Genomic DNA, 20661 nt, shown 5'->3' with positions numbered 1-20661 from the left:
GTCCAGGAGTTATGTGACTGGCAGATGAGTAAGGTAGTGTTTAAGTGTGGGAGACAGTAGCCTAGAGGCTAAAGGCAAGTTCTTTGACATGCATTCAAGACCACTCATGATTTGGCCTTTGTCTAACTTTTCCAGTGGCCTATCTCACCACTTTCAGTTACCTCAGATGTCATGTTGGTCAACATAGGGACAACCTTGTCTCAAGAATTGAGCCCATACTGGATCTGGAAGGGAGTTAGTACAGAGGAGATTTGATAGCTCTAAGGACAATACTTTTGATGGAGAAATCTTGGAGCTAATTTTTCCAGCTTTGCTGAGCTTGTCTGTCTGACTCACTTTTGTGTTCTATACCTGGAAGACAAAAGGCAATAAATATTTGAATAGATGAATGAATAAACAGATAAACCCAAAGTAAGAGTTACAGTGCTGTACAACATAAGGCATAATCTTGAATACCAAGCAAAAAATTCAAGAAAGATCTCAGGGGCCATGCCTTGCTGTGTGAAGAACTTTTTCTTTTTTCCCCCTTTTTTTTCTTTCTTAGATTTTATTTATTTTTTCATGAGAGACACACAGGCAGAGACACCAGCAGAGGGAGAAGCAGGCTCCCTGCAGAGAGCCTGATGCCCAGGTCGGGGGATCATGCCCTGAGCCAAAGGCAGATGGTCAACCACCGAGATACCCATGCATCCCTTTTCTTTTCTTTTCTTAATTGTAATTTAAGCAAATATGTCATGCCAGGAAGGATTGTGGTAAAGCAGTGTTTTTATCCTCTACATTTGAGTATGTAAATTGGCTTTAAACTTCATAGAAAACAATTTGACAGTATAGCTCAAAAGCCTAAGAAATATTTAAACGTTTTGAGCCAGTAATGCCAATATGGTATATATCTCAAGACATAAAAGGAAATAAAGATTTAGTTGTCAATTTTTATGCAGAGATGTCAACCCCACCATTATTTGTAGTAGGGGCAAAGAGCAATCAATTTAAGTCTGGTACTCTGAAGAGGTAGACCTAGAAATTATAAGGGCAAGGAGCAGTTAGGACACCAGTGTTACCATATGATATTTGATAGAATATTATATATTCAGCAACTGTAGTCATTTTCAGGTAAACTATAATGAAAAAGTGTCCAAGGTATGTGAAAAGTAGGAGATAAAACTTCAAATATAATGCCAATTATGTTTTAAAAAATAAATATAGTGCTTAAAATTTAATATATAGACTTTCTAGGTCATGCTAATTTTTAAAATGTTTCTGTTTCTGGGTTGTGAGATTATGGGTGATTTTTGTTTTTATATTTATCTGAATTTTTTTAGGCTTTCAGTGATTAATATATTACTGCATTTGTAATTAGAAATGTTTTTAAGTGAAAACTCTAGTTTTTATTTATATATTTTTTTTAAATTTTTTTTTAAATTTTTTATTTATTTATGATAGTCACAGAGAGAGAGAGAGAGGCAGAGACACAGGCGGAGGGAGAAGCAGGCTCCATGCACCGGGAGCCTGATGTGGGATTTGATCCCGGGTCTCCAGGATCGCACCCTGGGCCAAAGGCAGGCGCCAAACCGCTGCGCCACCCAGGGATCCCTTTTATTTATATTTTTGATTTTTATTTTAGTGAATAACTAAGGTAGTAATCTGAAAGATGATTTTTTTCTTTTTTAAGAAGTTTTTTTTTTTTTAAGTGAGTTGTAGGCCCAATGTGGGTCTTGAATTCGTGACCCCAAGACGAAGAATCACATGGTCTACCAACTGAGCCAGGCGCCCTGAGAGGGAAGTAAATCTTGAGATAGGAATGCAATTGAGAGGCTGTAGTGGGAGACAGAAGTTCCTGCAGTGGGGCAGTGGTGAGAGGGTTGCAGAGGGCTGTAGTAACCATAAGATAGAGGGATAAAGGAAAATGAGGGATGTAGGAAGCCCCTGACTCTGGATGTTTAATGTAAATGTAAAGAATTTGAGGTGAAAGTTTGGCTCTTAAAAATGTATTCTTATTTGCAGAACATAAAAATTTCATGTAGTCATTAACAACTTCAGGTTCTTTTTCTTTATACTTCCTTAAATCCCATATGTTGCTGAAGATCCTGTTTCTAACTTGTTAGGGTTAAGAAGAGATATGTGATATGACTATGAAGATAATATGTTTCTGACACGTGTCACCCCGTGGATTGCCTAGTCAGTGGACCTGGTTGTCTTGATAGGTATTAGCCAGCTTGCTCGCCAACTTACGTGCAAGCACTCCTGAAGCTATAATCTTAGTGATAATGGGCATTTCCCAAGTAAGGAAGGATAGATAATGTTTAGGTCAAATTGGAGAAATTACATGTACCCCTGGTATCACTTCCAACAACAACAACAAAAGAGGCAGGAAAAAAAAAATAACCTGCTAACTATTCCTCCATTGCAAGACTCTGGAAAAAGGGTCAATTAAAAATAGAAAAGAGTATCTTCCTTGATGACTCCAAATTAATTTAAATTTATATATATCTGGGCGCACCTGGGTGGCTTAGTCAGTTGGACATCCAGCTCTTGGTTTTGGCTCAGGTCATGATCTCAGAGTTGTGGGATCAAACTCTACATCAGGCTCCACGCTCAGCCTGGAGTCAGCTTGAGATTCTCTCCCTCTCCCCTTCACCCCACTTGTGCTCTCCTGCTAGAACTCTTTGTCTCTCTCTCAAATAAATAAATAAGTAAGTAAATAAATAAATAAAATCCTTAAATCTAAATGTATCTGCTTTGGAGGAGTACATTCGATTTCTTTTTAAAATATTTTCATGATGCTCTGGACAATGAAATAATACAATGAGTGGCCTGTTCTTGTCTGTCACCTATGAGGTTCCTTATTTTCCCACAGAAGTATTGGCTGGTCTCTTCCCTTTTCTGTCTGTGAGCAACAGGTAAATTAGTGTGACCACAGTCTGACCCCCAAATCCTGGCTCCAGTTACCTAATCTAAACTCACCTGTATTCCTTTCCTGGAGGCCACGTGATAATGTATGTTCCATGGGTGGATAGCGGTAACTAGAAAAGAAAAAATTTTAGCTGGATACTACTATGCTATGGCCAAGGAGAGTTGGTAGTTTTATTTGTTTTTTATTTATTTATTTTTTAAAGATTTTATTTATTTACTCCTAACAGAGAGAGGAACGGAGACAGAGGCAGAGGGAGAAGCAGGCTCCATGCAGGGAGCCCGACCTGGGACTCAATCCTGGGATCCCAGGATCATGCCCTGGGCCAAAGGCAGGCGCTAATAACTGCTGAGCCACCCAGGCATCCCTACAAGTTCTTAGTTTAATCACTTGTGAGGAAACTGAGGTTCAGTGAAGTTCAGTAAACTTCTCAGGGTCACACAAAGCATTGAATAGCTGTGCCAGATATTGACCACAGCCTGACCAATACCAAAACCCCTGTTTTTCCTATGTATGTTTCCCTTTTAGAAAAGTTTTAGAATAAATATTGTCTGGCCTCCAGCATTTATAATACAGAAGTGTTATTCTTTAGCTGCTGAAAAAGTAGAATTGGTTTTGTCCTTGGTTTCTAGCTGTCTCCATGATCGCAGTGTGATCTTATGTAGTGACTAATGACTACAGAAGTGTACACAGAAATCTCTTGTTTTTAATTGAAAACTTACAATAAATTTCATAGATAAGAGTCAGCTATTTCAGGACTGGTGCTTGCGGATAAGTCTTAGAGAGTTTTAAGTCAATGAACTAGTGGCATAAGCCCTTCTAAATATTACATTTATCATTTTATAGAGATTAATTGGAGTGATGAAGTTTTAACAACTAGGATTTTGGAGGAATATAAGAATATTTTCTTTCAGTGAGTTCTAAATTTAAAAAAAAAGGAAAAAATATGCTTTCTCAGTGTTAATAAATAGAAACCCCAATTACTTACAACATCTAATTTTCTTTTCTTCTCATTTTACTTTGTTGTGAAATATTTCAAGCATAAGCCAAAAAAAAAAAAAAAAAGAAAATAATATAATGAATATTTGTGCATCTACTACCTAGCATCATCATTCTTGGGGGAAGGGGAAGAACTAAAATTACAGATAAAGTGCCACTCCTGTGTACTTTTCCCTAACCCTATTCTCTTCCTCGGCAGAAGTAAACACTATTGTAGATTGGGTGTTTGTTGCCTTCATGCACGTTTATATGCTTTTTCTACATAGTTATTGCATCTTCACACATTATAGAGCTTTGAGGGGCATATTTTTTAACTTTATAAAAATTGAATTTGTGTTGAATGTAACCTGCAACTAGTGTTTTTTTTTTTTTTTTTTAAAGATTTTATTTATTTATTCATGAGAGACACAGAGAAAGAGAGAGGCAGAGACACAGGCAGAGGGAGAAGCAGGTTCCATGAAGGGAGCCCGACGTGGGACTCGATCCCGGGTCTCCAGGATCACACCTCAGGCTGCAGGCGACGCTAAACCGCTGCACCACCAGGGCTGCCCTAACTAGTGTTTTTAATTAATAAAATATGATTATGGTATGAGGTAGAGATTGTTTTATTTTTCCTTCTAGATAACCAGTTGTCTTGCTTCTTCTGTATAGTCTTTTCCCCATTGATTTGCTGTGCTAAATTTGTGATTATATCATGGTTCCATATGTTGTGAGTTTCTTAGCTTTTGGTCTGTTCCATTGGTTTGACTGTTTTTTTTTTTTTTTTTTTTTTTTTTTTTTGCTGTTTTGTTTTTAGTTTCAGAGGTAGAATTTCGTGATTCATCAGTTGCACTGGGTGTATAACACCCAGTGCTCATTCCATCAAGTGCCTTCCTTAATGCCCATCACCCAGTTATCTTCCCCACCTCCCCTCCATCAACCCTCAGTTCACTAGTTTGACTATTTCTATACCAAACCAAACTGTCCAAATTACTTAAGCCTATAAGTAGAGTAAGTCTCCTTACCTGGTTCTTTTTCAAAATTTTCATTGCTATTCTTGACCTTTTCTTTTCCCATGTAAATTTTGAGATCAACCTGTCAGGTTTCATAAAAAGCCCTACTAGATTTTTTTTTTATTGTAATTGCACTGACTATCTAGCTAAATTTAGGGTAAATGAACATATTTATGATATCATCTTCCTATACATGAACGTGGTATTTCTTTAGAAACTTCAGGTCTTCTTTTATGTTCTTCAGTAATAATTTGTATTTTTATTCATAGAGGCCTCAGAACATTTTTTGTTAAGTTTAATTCCTAGATCCTTTATGATTTTCACTATTGTTATGAAGGTCAGTTGGTCTCCCTCTTTTCTTTCCTTCCCCACTCTTTTTCTTCTTTCCTCCTTTCTTTCTCCCTTCCTTTTTTTCTTTTCCCCTGGTACCTCTCCATTCCCATCTCGTTTCCCTTGTCCTTCTCTCATCATCTAATATTTTAATTTTATGTTGTCTTTGCTGAAAGCCCTATTTAAGGTGGTGTGGTATAGAAGAAAGCCTATGAGAGTCAGAATTGCCGGAAATGAATCCCGGCTTTGTCCCTCAAAGATACGTTAACCATGTCAACTTTTTTGTTGTGTTATTTGAGCCTACCTCTCCTAATCTATATAAGGAGTCATACTTACTTTTACCGTGTCTCTCGAATGGGTTCAAATGAGATTAGATCATTTTTCCCAATTAAAATTCCACGAGAAAAAGAGTAATGTCTAGAGGAGGGGGGAGTACATTTTCTAAAATCAGACTATAGATATCTATTAAAATCAGTACTATTAAATTCTGGAATTGAGCCCCGAGTCAGGCTTTTTTGCTCAGTGGGGAGCCCACTTCTTCCTCTCCTGCTCTGCCTGCTTGTGCTTTCCCTATCTATCTCTCTATCTCTGTGTCAAATAAATAAAGTCTTAAAAAAAAAAAGAGTCGAGCATTTAATAACTGAGCTATCTAGGTGCCCCTAAAAATTAGGGATGCCTGGGTGGCTCAGCGGTTGAGCATTTATTTGCCTTTGGCTCAGGGTGTGATCTTGGAGTCCCGGATCGAGTCCCACATAGGGCTTCATGCATGGAGCCTCTGCAGGAGGCTATGTGGGTCTCTGCCTATGTGTGTCTCATGAGTAAATAAAATCTTTAAAAAAATAAAAATTATTTTTAATGCTTATGTTCTATATCACATCCCAAAAAGATGAGAAGTGGTTTATAATAAAGAATACAGACACACACACACACACACACACACACACACACACAAGTCCCTATTAAAGACATTAAAATGAATATAGAAGATCAAGTTAAAAAAAAGATCAAGTTTTTACAGTGATGGAAATGAAAATATAACTATTATAAAGGTTGATAAAACCATTGTGAGTAAGCCTCTTTGCTTTCAGGATGCTGTGGGTTAAAAACTTAAAAAAAATTGGAGACATTTAACTATAGAGAACAAACAGGATTGCTGGAGGGGAGGTGTATGGGGGAATGGACTAATTGGGTGATGGGCACATTAAGGGGAGCATTTGGTGTAATGAACATTGGGTGTTATATGCAACTTATGAAACACTAAATTCTACCCCCCAAATAATAATACACTATATGTTAACTAACTTGAATTTAAAACAAAACAAAACAAAATTTAAATCAGGATGCTTTGGGAAAAAGATAAATATGATTCAGCTGTTGGTGAGTGTGTTTCCTCCTGTCATTTGTCATTAACTTCATAAAAAATATTATTCACATAGATTTCAAGACAAAAATGGGTTTAATGTCTCCTGCAACAGTTTTATAACAAGTTATGAGCAACTTTTTAAATGTTTTTTCTAGTGATCACTAGTAAAAACTTGAAGGGATAAGAGTATAGCTCACCAAAACTATCTTTTGCATGGGCTAAGCTACTGCTACTTGGATATTTTATAATCTATAAGGTACAGATTTAGGTTATAATCCAGAAAAGTGGTACTTTAATCGGTGTTATATTACCTTCATACTTTTGAATATTGGAATTTTTTAAAAAAGATTTTATTTATTTATTCATGAGAGACACAGAGAGAGAGAAAGGCAGAGACACTAGCAGAGGGAGAAGCAGGCTCCATGCAGGGAGCCCGTTGTGGGACTCAATCCCAGGACCCCGGGATCACATCCTGAGCCAAAGGCAGATGCTCAACTGCTGAGCCACCCAGGCATCCCTCGAATATTGGAATTTTTGATGGCACCCTGAAAGCCACTAAAGCTTTTTTAAGAGAACACTAGATAAGTAATAGTAACTACAAAGTAACCACTACTACAGTAAAAAAAGAAAAGAAAAATGCCTTGTAAATTACAAAAGATTTTAAATTACTTCATTATTCAAGGGTCGCCATTAGCACTACTACCTGGGTTTCTTTTTTTTTTTTAATTTTTATTTATTCATGATAGTCACACACACACAGAGAGAGAGAGAGAGAGAGAGAGGCAGAGACATAGGCAGAGGGAGAAGCAGGCTCCATGCACCAGAAGCCCGACGTGGGATTCGATCCCGGGTCTCCAGAATCGCGCCCTGGGCCAAAGGCAGGCGCTAAACCACCGCGCCACCCAGGGATCCCACTACCTGGGTTTCAGTAGAACTATTTACTGCTCTGATCTGCTGATAATGTTTTCTTTTGTATTCAGGAAGTAAAGTTCTCATATATCCTAATAGAGATACCATCTTTAACATGGACTTGATACTGTTTAATGCCTCTCAATTATACTTATTTGTGCTTCAGTACACACTGTGTCATATACCAGCTCAATGCACAGTTCTTTTTGGCAGACCTTTGCCCCAATGTGTTACTAACCAGTTTGCTTTGCAGAGTTCAGTCTGCTCTCAAGTATAGCTTGAATTTCCTAGGCAAGTGAGCAGTAGAGTATAGGAATCCTTTCTTGGTTTACTCCTTGCATTTGAAAGATTTATTTATGGGAAACTGAAGTTTGTTTCTTGGAGATAAGAGAGATGCTCAATTTTTGTAAAGTTTTCCCCCACAAAATTTTCCCTCTTTTGATAGAGACAGAATTTACAATCAGATATTTGTTAGCTTAAATGCTTAAAATTACTTAGACTCTGACTTAGCTTTTGTCTCTTTATCTGTAATGTCTACTATAATACCTACTTCAAGGGATTTTGATCTATATATATATTTTTTAAAGATTTTATTTACTCATGAGAGACACACACAGAGACAGAGAGGCAGAGACATAGGCAGAGGGAGAAGCAGGCTCCATGCAGGGACCCCGACGTGGGACTCCATCCCGGGTCTCCAGGATCATGCCCTGGACTAAAGGCGGTGCTAAACCGCTGAGCCACCCGGGCTGCCCACAATATATTTTTTAAATTATTGTACGTGGTTGATAATTTTTTGTTTAAGGGGGATCTAGCTGAGATACCTATCTCTAGAATTAAAAACAAATGCAGACACAAACAGAAAAGCTCTTCAGGATGAAACCAGTCTCAAACGTTTTTTCTTTAGAAGTATAAAGTACATTTTTATGTGATTTTATAATGTAAAATTTTAGACATACATTTAAGTTAGAAAAGAGTAATGAACCTTTATATACCTGTTAGCAGCTTCAGTACTAAAATTATAGTTTTGTTTTTTTAAGATTTATTTATTTATATGAGAGGTGAGGGAGGGGCAGACAGAAACCCAAGTGGACTCCACAGGTGAGCACCCGATGTGGGCTGGATCCCACGACCCTGAGATCATGACCTGAGCCGAAACCAATAGTTAGAAGCCCAACTGACTGTACCACCCAGGTGCCCCTAAAACTAGTTTAATCTTTTTCAACCATAGAAGAAGGTATAAAGTGATAAGTTCCCTCTCTTCACCCAGATGTAGCTATCAGATGTAGCAACCATTAAGTTGCTTTACACAAATGAAATTATTCTATATGTACTGTTTTGTAACAATGTTTTCATTTAGCAGTATACTTTTTTTTTTTTTTAAGATTTTATTTATTTATTCATGAGAGACACACAGAGAGAGGCAGAGACACAGGCAGAGGGAGAAGGCAGGCTCCATCATACGGGAGTCGATCCCAGGACTCCAGGATCACTCCCTGGGCCGAAGGCAGGTGCTAAACCGGTGAGCCACTCAGGGATCCCCAGCAGTATACTTTTTTTTTTTTTTTAAGATTTTATTTATTTATTGATACACAGAGAGGCAGATACACAGGCAGAGGGAGAAGCAGGCTCCACGCAGGGAATCCGATGTGGGACTCGATCCCGGGTATCCAGGATCACACCCTGGGCTGCAGGCGGCGCTAAACCACTGTGCCACCGGAGCCACACCCCAGCAGTATACTTTTTATACATGTTTTATTTCTCTGTGAGTGCCTGTGCTTTGTGGCTGTACTGTATTTTATTATATAGCTATATAATTAATTTAGTAGAATAATGATGGGTGGTAAGGTGTTAGGTGATTTTTTTCCCTATGTATTTTTTTCCATATTATTTTCAATGAACAACTATTTTTTTATAATGATGGAAATTAATTTGAGAACAAAATTAAAATATGAAAAATGGATTTTTATGGTTATCCATAGTCAAATTTTTCCCTTTCTTGTGCTTCCTTTAAATTTGACGTGGTGGCTGTCATTAACCACCTTCTCCCACATCCCTCCAGTGTCCTTCTCCTGTGATCATTTCGGAGTGGCACCTTTATTCAGTGTAGGAGAGATGCTTTGACTTTCAGATATGCTTTTTCTCATAAAAATGAATTGCATAGTGAGAACTTTTTAAAAAAATGTCCGTAACAGTTCTGTAATTTTGACATTGCTGGCATATATTTTCCTTGGTCGAGAAGAAACATTCACTCCTTTCGATTTAATCACCAGTTAAGAGTAGGGAGGTACTTCTGGAGATAAAGTTGAGATTGTTGTGTACAGCTGAATATATACATGAATGTTAGGATACTTGATAAAGACAGCTTTATTGAACTACTAAGCATCTCTCGCTGATTTTTCTGTTCAGCTCCAGAGGTTCACAAAGGTAAGAATACAACTTGGGGCCCCTTTGGTGGCCCCCAGTTCTTGATTTCTGCTCAGGTCATGATCTCAGGGTTGTGAGGTTCAGCTCTGCATCGGGCTCCACGAGCTCAGCACAGAGTCTGCTTGTCCCTGTCTTTCTGCCTCTCCTCCTTCTCCTCACTCTCTGTCTCAAATAAATAATTAAAATCTTAAAAAAAAAAAAAGAATGCAACATATATGACATGGCAGAAATTACCTTTCAAAATGCAAAATTAACCTTGTGAATTTTGGTATAACAGTCAGTTCTCGTGTAGTTGCAAATTTAGGGGAAAAAAGTATTGTTTATAACATATTTCTCTTGGGATAGTGAAGATTCATTGTGATGGTTTTAGCAAAGAATATGCTTTTGTGAATAACCAAATACATTGAATCATACCAATTAGTGATTCAAATCACTAATATAACTCTATTAAGTTAAATCTACCATACAAAACACAGATATTGCAGACTGAAATTTCAGACATTTTTGGATATCAGTCCTCAGTTAAGGGCAAGTTAATTGCTTTTACCAAACCACATCTTTTTCAAATTTGTAAAAGAAATGAATGAGATTTGTATTTCACTTTAGTTTCCCAGTGAAGGTTTAAGAATGAGAAGGTAAATATCTTCTTGGTCTGAGAAAGAGGACTTCCTTTAAACTCAAATGAGCATGTTCAAAATGACCCTCTCTGTTTCTCCTCCTCCCCATCCTTAGCCACTGTATTTCTCAGATTTTAAGCAAAATTAGTCTTCTCATCACGGAAACTGTGAACATTCATTAACAACTGGGTTTCACTTTGAAATTTATACAGCAAACACCAAAGAAGGAATTGTTGTTATAATCCATGGGAGTCTTGAGATTGACGTCAAAACACCAGTACAGCTGTATAAGCAGTGGCAAGAGTATTTTTAACATCCCTGTTAGATCATCTTTTGACCTTTCTTTTTATGCTTTCTCTTGTTCCACTAAATAGTTAAAGAGAGAAAAAGAGACAGAGAGAAAAGAAAAACTATATAACATAGTTTTCTACCCAGGCTGTACAGATGTTCTTTAAATTACACCTGTACAGTCCTTTTCTTGATTCTCTTCCCCTAGTCTCTTTCCTTCTGTTTTCCTATAGTGTTCTAAACTCTGCTGCTGCAGTGGACTTTTTTGAATTGGTAGTGGAGGGAGGGCGACTGTTTTTGTAACAGTTTATTTTTCAAAATGGGGTTAGATTTAAAGAAAAATTAAAAAGCTAGTATAGAGAGGAACAGGTACTTCATACTTGCACTCAGAGTCCTCTGTTATTAATATATTATCTTAGAACGATACTTCTGTAAAAATTAATGACTGAGTTTTAATACATCAATATTTATTAAGTCCAGAGTTTATTCTGATTTCCTTAGTTTTTACCTGTTGTTCTTCTTCTGTTCCAGGATCCCATGCAGAATACCACATCTCATTTAGTTGTCATGTCTCCCTGGGCTCCTCTCAGCTGTGACAGTTTCTTAGACTTGTTTTTGATGATCTTGACAGTTTTTGAGGAGTACTGGTCAGGTATTTTATAATAGTCTCTACATTGAAATTTGTCTGTTTTCCTCATGATGAGACTGGAGTTATGAGTTGTTGGAAGGAAGATCACAGAGGAATAGTGCCATTTTCATCACATCATATCAAGGTAGTACTGTCGATATAGTTTATGACTATTGATGACCTTGATCTACCTGGCCAAAGTGGTGTTCATCAGGTTCCTTTGCTGTGGAGTGTTGTAATGTCCTGGTAAGAATATCCTAGTTAGGTGAATTGCTTTGGTAATTGCTTGGGCTTTAGATATTGAAGTAAGTCAGCATATTGATATAGTGCTCATCAAAATGTTAAATATTTTTATAAATAACATGTTCAGAGCTAAGAATTAAAATTTTAAAATGCTCAGCATTTCAAGCTTTATTTTTGAGATAAAAGTTTATTTTTCTGTGGAATTCTGAAGATTTTATGTTTAAAGCAACAACTTAGGTTTTATAATTTAGGGAGTGAGTTAGAGAAATTAGTCAATTTATCAGCTATTTATGGACTTAAAGATGCTTGGGTGGCTCAATCAGTTAAACGTCCTACTCTTGGTTTTGGCTCAAGTTATGATCTCAGGGTCCTGAGATCAAGCCCCACAGCAGGCTCCCTGTGGAGTTGGCTTGTCTCTCTCCTTCCCCCTCTGTCCCTCCCCACCACTGGAGGTTGCCCACACTCTCTTGTGTACTCAGTCTTTTTAATTTTGGTTTTTTAGTGGGTATGAATGGCCATCTCATTGTATTTTTTTATATGCATTTCTCTTAATCATACTGAGGACTTTTCATGTGCTTTTTGCCATTTGTTTTCTTTTGTGAAGTGTCTGTTCAAATCTTTTAAAAAATTAGCTTTTCTTCTTACTACTGAGATGTAAGTTAGGAGTCCTTTATCAGGTATGTGTTTTGAAAATATTTCTCCTAGTTTGTGCCATGTCTTTTTATTTCCTTAACAATGTCTTTAAAAGAATAAAAGTTTTAAATTTTGATTAAGTTCAAATTGTCAACATCTGTAAAACAAAACAAAACAAAACAAATCACACACACAAAAAAAACAAAGTTTTTGCTTTTTGGGTCGTACCTGAAAAATTTTGACCTAACTCTTAAGTCAAGGTTGCAAGAATTTAGTCCTAATTTTTTCTAGAAGTTCTGTAGTTTTTCTCTTATTGTTAGTCCCATGATATATATCAAGTTAACATTTGTATATGGTATGAGGTAAGGATTAAGGTCTATTTGTGTGTGTTTGTTTTGGCATATGCTCCAGGGATTGATTTTTTTTTTTTTTTAGATTTTTTAAAATTTATTTTTTCATGAGAGACACAGAGAGGCAGAGACACAGGCAGAGGGAGAAGCAGGATCCACGCAGGGAGCCCGATGTGGGACTCGATCCCGGGTCTCCAGGATCACGCCCTGGGCCAAAGGCAGCGCTAAACCGCTGAACCACCCGGGCTGCCCTCCAGGGATATTTGTAGAAAAGACTATTCCTGTTAAATTACATTGGCACTTTTGTTTAAAAAAAAAAAAAAATCAATCCTCTGCACATGGTTCTATTTATGCTCTCTATATTGTGTTCTTCTGATAAATATACCTATCTTTATGTCATGAGTATCGTAGCTTTATCTTAAATCTTAGAAACAAGATAGTGTAAGCCTTCCAATTTTGTTGTTTTCTGAAAAAAGTGTCTTGGCTTTTTTAGAGTCTTTGTATTGAATGGATCTGAATTTGAGAATCTACATGTCAGTTTGTATTTTTTTTTTAAATGCTGTGATTTTTGAGGATGATTGTGTCAAATATAGATCAGGTGAGGGAGAATCAGTATCTTAACAGTGTGAGTCTTCTAATTCATGAACATAATCTCACTATATGTATTGAAGTCTTTTATTTCTCTCAAAAAATTCTGTAGTTTTCAGTGTATAGGTCTTGCACGTCTAATTCAGCTCTGTATTTTTCATATGTTTTGATGAAATGGTAATTAAAAGTTGTTAATTTTTGCTAGTATATAGAAATATTATTGCTTTTTGTATATTATCTTATGTATTATTATCTTGCTAAACATTCTTTTTTTAAAAAATATAGATTTCTGGGCACCTGGGTGGCTCAGTGGTTAAGCGTCTGCCTTTGGCTCAGGGCGTGATCCTGGGGTCTGGGATCGAGTCCCACATCAGGCTCCCTGCAAGGAGCCTGCTTCTCCCTCTGCCTGTGTCTCTGCCTGTCTCTCTGTGTGTCCATGAATAAATAAAATCTTTAAAATATATATATATATATATTTCTTTGGATCTTTTACAAAGATGATCATGTCATCTGTGGTTAAAGACAATTATATTTTTTTCTTTTCCGTCTGTAAGCCTTTTACATATTTACTTTATTGTCTTATCTCTGGCTAACATGTTAAATAGAAATTGTGAACAAAGACACCTAGACATCCTGCCTTATTCTCAATCGTAGAGGGAAGGTACTTAATTTGTTATCATTAAATGTGATGTTATCTGTGCCTTTTATCAGTTTTGGGAAGTTATCTTCTTAGTTTGTGAGATTTTAATATTAACAGGTATTGAATTTTGTAAAATGCTTTTTCAGCATCTATTGAGATGACCATATGGTGGTGGTTTTTTTGACTGGTGGTATGGTGAATTACATTGAATTTTTAATGTTGACCTAACCTTGCATTCCTGGGATAAATCCCATTTGGTCATTATGTATTATTCTTTCTATGTATTGATAGATTTGGTTCACTAGTATTTTTTTTTAAGATTTTATTTATTTATTCATAGACACACAGAGAGAGAGAGGCAGAGACACAGGGAGAGGAAGAAGCAGGCTCCATGTAGGGAGCCCGATGTGGGACTTGATCCCGGGTCTCCAGGATCACACCCCAGGCTGCAGGCGGCGCCAAACCGTTGTGCCACCAGGGCTGCCCAGTTCACTAGTATTTTGATGAAGATTTTTACATCTGTATTCATGAGGGATATTGGTTTTCATTTTCTTTTTTTTTTTTTTAAGATTTTATTTATTCATGAGAGAGAGAGAGAGAGAGAGAGAGAGAGGCAGAGACACAGGCAGAGGGAGAAGCAGGCTCCATGCAGGGAGCCCAACATGGGACTTGATCCCAGGTCTCCAGGATCATGCCCTGGACCTAAGGCAGCGCTAAACCGCTGAGCCACCCGGGCTGCCCCGGTTTTTGTTTTCTTATAATGTCATTGCCTTGTTTTGATATTGAGTGTAATGTTGGCCTCAGACAATGAATTGGGAAATGTCATGTGTTTTCAGAAAGAGTAAGTAGGATGTTATTATCTCTTCCTTTAAATGTTTGTGACAATCATGAAGTCATCTGAGCCTGGAGTTTTCCTTGTGGGAATGTTTTTAACCAAAAATCTAAGTCACTACCTAAAAGCACCTACTATTCTGACTTTCTAGCATTATATACTAGTTACTCAATAACTTCTTTATTTTGGAATAATTTTAGATTTACAGAAAAGATGTAAAGATAGTGTTGGAACTCCATATACCTTACACCTAGTTTTCTTCATTGTTAACATCTTGCATTACTATGGTTCATCTGTCCAACTAAGAAACTGACATTGGTATTAACTAAACTAGAGACTTTATTTGTATCTCTTCAGCTTTTCCACTAATGTTGTTCCAGGATCCAATTCAGAATTCCACATTGCTTCCTGTTTGTGAAAGTTTCTTAGGCTCACCTTGTTTTTTATGACCGTAACAGATTTGAGGAGTACTGACCAGTGATTTTTTAGAATTTCCCATAGTCTGGGTTTGCTGCTGTTTATTATTATTAGAGTTATGTATTTTTTGGAAGAATACGACAGAGAGGAAGTCCTCTTTCATTTTGTGTCAGGGGTATATTATGTCTATATGATCATCCATATGACATCATTGGTGATATTAACTTGGATGACTTGGCTAAGATAGTGTATGCCAGGTTTCTCCCATGTAAAGTTACTCTTTCTCTCTGCCGTACTTTTCTTTTTTCTTTTTTTCTTTTTTAAAGGATTTTATTTATTCATGAAAGACACAGAGAGAGAAAGAGGGGGGCGGGGCAAAGACACAGTCAGAGGGAGAAGCAGGCTCCATGCAGGGAGCCCAACGTGGGACTCGATCCCAGGTCTCCAGGATCACGCCCTGGGCTGAAGGCAGGTGCTAAACCGCTGAGCCACCCAGAGACCCCCCCCCCCCCCATACTCTCTTCTTTAGAAGCAATATCCAATCCACACTTAGGGGAGCGAGGAGGTATCTACATATATGATTTAGAATTCTTCTGTAAGGAAGATTTTTGTGTCTTCCTGTTTAGTTAGTTATTTAATTACTTATATCAGTGTGGACTAGTGCTTATTTTATATTTTGAATTCTGCAATACTATGTTTTTATTTTGTTGCTCATATTGTTCCAGCTTTGACCATTGGAAAAGCTTTTAGGTTGGCACTTGCTGCTATCTTTTTCGTTTTTTGAGTACTTCCTTATTTTCTGTTACTCTGAAATGCTCCTTTTGCCCTAGTTGTAGCCATTTTCCCAAGGAGCTATGATTCCTTTTATAGGAGAATGGTATTTAGAATCCAAACTATGGGTACTGGGTATGCTCATGGCTATTGGGGTGCCATTGCTTTTAAGCCCTCTCAAGCAATACAGCTAGGTAATAGATGTATATATAGATGATATATGTATATATACCCAGGTATACACACATATCCATAATTGTTTTTATATCCATTTGTAAATATATTATGCAAGAGTTCTTACTGGTATATCTGATTTTAATCCAGTATCATTGGGCTCACTCTAGTCTTCCTTTCTTGTTTTTGTGTGAATTTCACAATGAGAAACCTGGTTCCAACCATATATTATCCATTTACTTATTTGTTCAGCTCCAGTATACATGAGAAGCTATTTCAGAACTGTTAACCTGTGTGCTCATGAGAAACAAACCTTCCAATTAGAGTCCAGGGTTTATTTTTGTTGTTAGCCTTACAATTTCCAGTCAGAACATCACTTTCCAAAGTTAATTAGGTCAGCTCATTTTCTCCCCACCCTTTCAGTGCAGTTATGTCATAATTTTTCATGCAGTTAGATTCATTTATCACAGTTCTACATTCCGTCATGGAGTCTTCCAACATTTTGGTTGATGGATTTTTGTTGTTATTTGGCCAGCATTCATAGAAACTCACTCTTCAGAATGTGTAGTTCTGTGGTTTCTAACTAAAGAGTAGAGTCATGTATCCACACCTCTATTATTGCACGGAGAAGATCTGTACTCTAAATGTGTCCCTCTACATCCCCTTAGTAGCAAGTACTCTCCTCTCTGCTAATAGTAACTGGTAATAGCAGTCCCTAGTAACTGCTAATCTGTTTGTCTAATTTGTTTTTAATTTTGCATTTTCCTGGGTGTCCTGTGAATATAATGTTATGAAAATCTTTGGATTTTGCATCTGACTCCTTTGACATAGTAAAATGCATTTAAGATTTATTCATATTAAAAAAAAAAGATTTATCCATATTGTGTGAAATGATATTTCATTCTTTTTATTTTTTTAAAGAATCATTATGTTTATTACCATCTTTATTTCTCTATCCTGTTTTTGTTTTTTTTTTTAAGATTTATTTATTCATGAGAGACACAGAGAGAGAGAGAGACAGAGACACACAGGCAGAGGGGAAGCAGGCTCCATGCAGGGAGCCCGACGTGGGACTCGATCCCGGGACTCCAGGATCATGCCCTGGGCTGAAGGCAGGCGCAAAACCGCTGAACCACCCAGGCATCCCTATTTCATTCTTTTTAAATGTTGAATAATATTCCATGTATCAGTGAATCATAGTTTATCCATTCCCCCATTGAAGGACATTCTGGTTACTTCCAGTGTTTAGCACTGATAAGTTAGTAAACCTGCTATAAACATCACAAATATTTTTCTTTGGACATAAATTTTCACATCATTTGGGCAAAATACCTTCGCATGCAATTTCTGGGTCACATGGTTGTATGGTAACTTGTATCACTGATTCTCTTATTAAATACTTAGAAATCATAAACTCAATGAATTTGTACTTAGTCCAGGGAAAGCATTAAAATCATTAGTCTCTAGTTAATAAACCTAAAGATCTACCCATCTATCTAACCCTTTGGTTCTTCTTCTTTTTTTGTTTATTTTTTACAAACCGCATTCACCAAGGTGTGGTTCCATGGAAGCTAATTCTTCATAGATCATTGACTGTGACTGAGGTTCTGTGAAGTTGTTTAGAAATTCACAGAACCCTAGGCTATAATTTAAGCGAGTGCAATGATTACTGGGTTTTCACTTAAAATTAGATATATTCAGATGTTTTAGGGAATATGTTTTATCAAACAAAGAATATGTTTGTTATTCATTAGTAATCTACTGATCCCATAAATTACGTGTGTGCAAATTGTCAAATTGGGTTGGAGCTTCAGGAAAGGAAAATAGAGGCTAACGAGTCTTCTTAGGGTGACAGTGCCTTTGTTAGAGAGCAGTATTTGAGGCAAATTACTGTTTTAGCAAAATTACATGGCTTGCAGGGATTAAATTGAATGAGTGTGTATCTCTGTCCCTCCCTCATTGTACTGTAAGTGGCAGGGATGCAAGTTAACAGAGTGCCAGACATCATAATGCCTGGGGCATAGTTAGAGACCAGGGAAGATTTAACAATAATCAAACACAGACAAAGTAGCATGAAGAAATTTCAATCCTCTCAGCCTTGCTTATAAACTTAATTAGGCTTATTGGGGCAGAAAGTATTTTTCCTCCTTTCATTTTTTTATCTGTTTCTCCTCCATCCCCACCTCCTGTCCCAGATTATCATTGAAGGGGTCAAACTAGCAACAAAAGGAGATTTTTTTTTTTTTTTTTTTTTTTGTAAATCTTAATTTATTTGGTTGATTTCCTTTTGGGGAAAGGGGCAGGAGCAGTAACAAAATTTTAAGATATATGAGGAACTCCATTTTTCATAGAGACACTATGTTTTTCTAAAAATCATACTTTATTCAGGAAATTCTAAAGAAAACTAATTTTTGTGTCTCTACAATTAGACCCTTTACAAGTATATTTAATTTTGTGGAAGCTGCTTGGCCTCCTCCCTTAAAAAAAAACTTGTCAGCTAAATCTTTGCTTTCTTTATCATTTAAGTATTTTTGTGGTGTAACCTGGAGTCGTGTTCATGGTTGCTGTTCTGTGCCTTTTTCCTTTGGCAGCACAGTGTTGGGCTTCGGATGATGATGGTAGACGACTGGGGGTGGGAGAAGAGGTGGGGTTTCTTCATATCATCCCTCTTGTGGACAGTAAAATCATCCAGCAAATGCCTTTCCAAGGATGTCGAGTGTATATATAAAGGAGAAGCCTAAGGTTGCTAAGGGAGTGGTGTTTTGGTGAGGATTTCATTCTTTTGCTCCATGGAAACAAGCCTTTTTGAGCTCTTGTCTGCTGATTTGTCTGGTGATCCAGGTAATCTATAGCAGTCTTTGTTTTCTCGGTGGTGTATGAAATGTAGCAAAATGGTAGAAAAATAGCTTCAGTGAAAGGGATGTACGTATCACAGAGGAGCAAGATAGAAAAGGAAGAGGATATCTTTACATTATTCATTATTCTTAAAATAGCTTTTAAGATTTTTTTCATGTTTTAAAAAACCTGATTTGACTTAAAGGAAGAAAATTTCTAGTTTTGATAATCTGTGCTTTAATTGCTTAGCTTGAGAACAAAGGTTTTAACAACCAGCATTGCAAGGATATTTGTATTCAAAAGGATAGGAAGCAGCATCCTTTTTTTACCTTTTTTTAGAACTGAATTGACATAACTTCTCTTGAATCTTAGCTAGGGACTTTGATTTATTATTCTGTAAATTGTGATTTAATTATCTGAAGCTTCAGGATGGTGGTTTTCCTTTGATACCCAAGGGACCTCGATGGGGTATGGGAGGACAGGGATTAATCCTATCGTGGGGGGAAGGGAATGTTTTTATAGGGTAATCTTCATGATTGTTTTTTCATTTGAAACTAAAATGAAACATACAGTCATTTGAAAAAGGTGATATCCATGGTACCAAATACTCTTATCAATTTGAATTATTTTATCCTTTGTTTGGTTTGTGGTATTTTTGCCTTTGTCAGCTAAAATGTTGGTTATAAATATGAAGAAGCTGCCGGATTGCTATGTGATGGCATTGGAATTGCCTTCTGCTTTTTTTTTTTTTTTCCTGCATTCATATCTGTGAATACAAGAGCAGAGGCATGAATGTGAAAAGAAGTGGTATAAAATGCTGCAGGCTTTTTTGTTTCATCCTGAATGTGTTTTTCATGGTGGAAGTTATTTTCTTGTAGACAGAAAGATCTAGGACCATAGTTTACGACACCAAAAAGTGTTTAGCACTACAGACGCCACTGTTTAGAAAAGACAGCCTGAAATTATTTTCAAGCATAACGCTGAAGCTTTCATTTAATTTGATCATCTCCATCATGGTGATATGAGTGATCCTACTGTTTGCCACATTTTGACAGCTGGTTGACTTAGAATATTAACAAATTAACAATTACTTATTGAATGTTTATATTAGGGTCTGTGCTTTAGATACATATAGGGTTTATAGTGAAGGGTGTAAAAATACTCATGCCTGTGATGTACTATTTTTGGTGCTAGGGTATGAGTACTGGTTATATACTCCTGTACTAACATGTTGGTATTTTACATAAGCTGCTGCTACATTTAATCCTCATAACAACCCAGTTACAAAATTACGACTGTCCCTTTTTTTAGATGAGGAAATTCATATTTTGAGAGGTTAAGTAATACAAACAAAACCATGAAACCCAGGCCAGTGAAATCCCACAACTCTTTCCACTGTTTCCATATAAGCAGATTAAAACATTTTATCACAATTATTTGACATCAGAAAGAGTGATGGCAATGGAGATAACAGGACATAGGGATCCTAATCTCTGCCAAGCCCTGGGTGATTCTGTAAATTATTTAACATCATCTGTCAAGTGTAAGACTGGAATAAGTTAACTTAAACTTCCACTCTAACATTGTATGATTGTATTCGGTGTAAGAGATTTTTCATGTGTGCCTTATGGAAACAAGTCTCATTAATGTGTTATAATTTGTACCACATTCTAACAGTATAAATTTATTTATTAAGATCATTATTGCCTGTTGTCTC

At 36.8% G+C, this 20661-nt stretch overlaps 1 protein-coding gene across 19 annotated transcripts in view; it reads left to right on the top strand.

Moving 5' to 3' along the window:
* ARHGEF12 (Rho guanine nucleotide exchange factor 12) overlaps positions 1-20661 on the top strand; it is a 152089-nt gene that overhangs the window by 23752 nt on the left and 107676 nt on the right. For 2 of the 19 annotated variants that reach the window (XM_072729530.1, XM_025999051.2), the window contains exon 1: positions 18756-18950. The exons of 14 other annotated variants lie outside the window; for them this stretch is intronic. The gene's annotated coding sequence lies outside the window, so the exon portion shown is untranslated. Of the gene's footprint in view, positions 1-18755; positions 18951-20661 lie in introns of those variants that run through there. 3 more of the 19 variants (XM_072729526.1, XM_072729529.1, XM_072729532.1) reach the window with 2 other exon arrangements.

The sequence above is a fragment of the Vulpes vulpes genome, chromosome 12, assembly GCF_048418805.1.
Source record: "Vulpes vulpes isolate BD-2025 chromosome 12, VulVul3, whole genome shotgun sequence".
NCBI classification, from domain to species: domain Eukaryota; kingdom Metazoa; phylum Chordata; class Mammalia; order Carnivora; family Canidae; genus Vulpes; species Vulpes vulpes.
The sequence above is the reverse complement of the archived record's forward strand: the minus strand, read 5'-3'. Positions and strand labels throughout refer to the sequence as shown.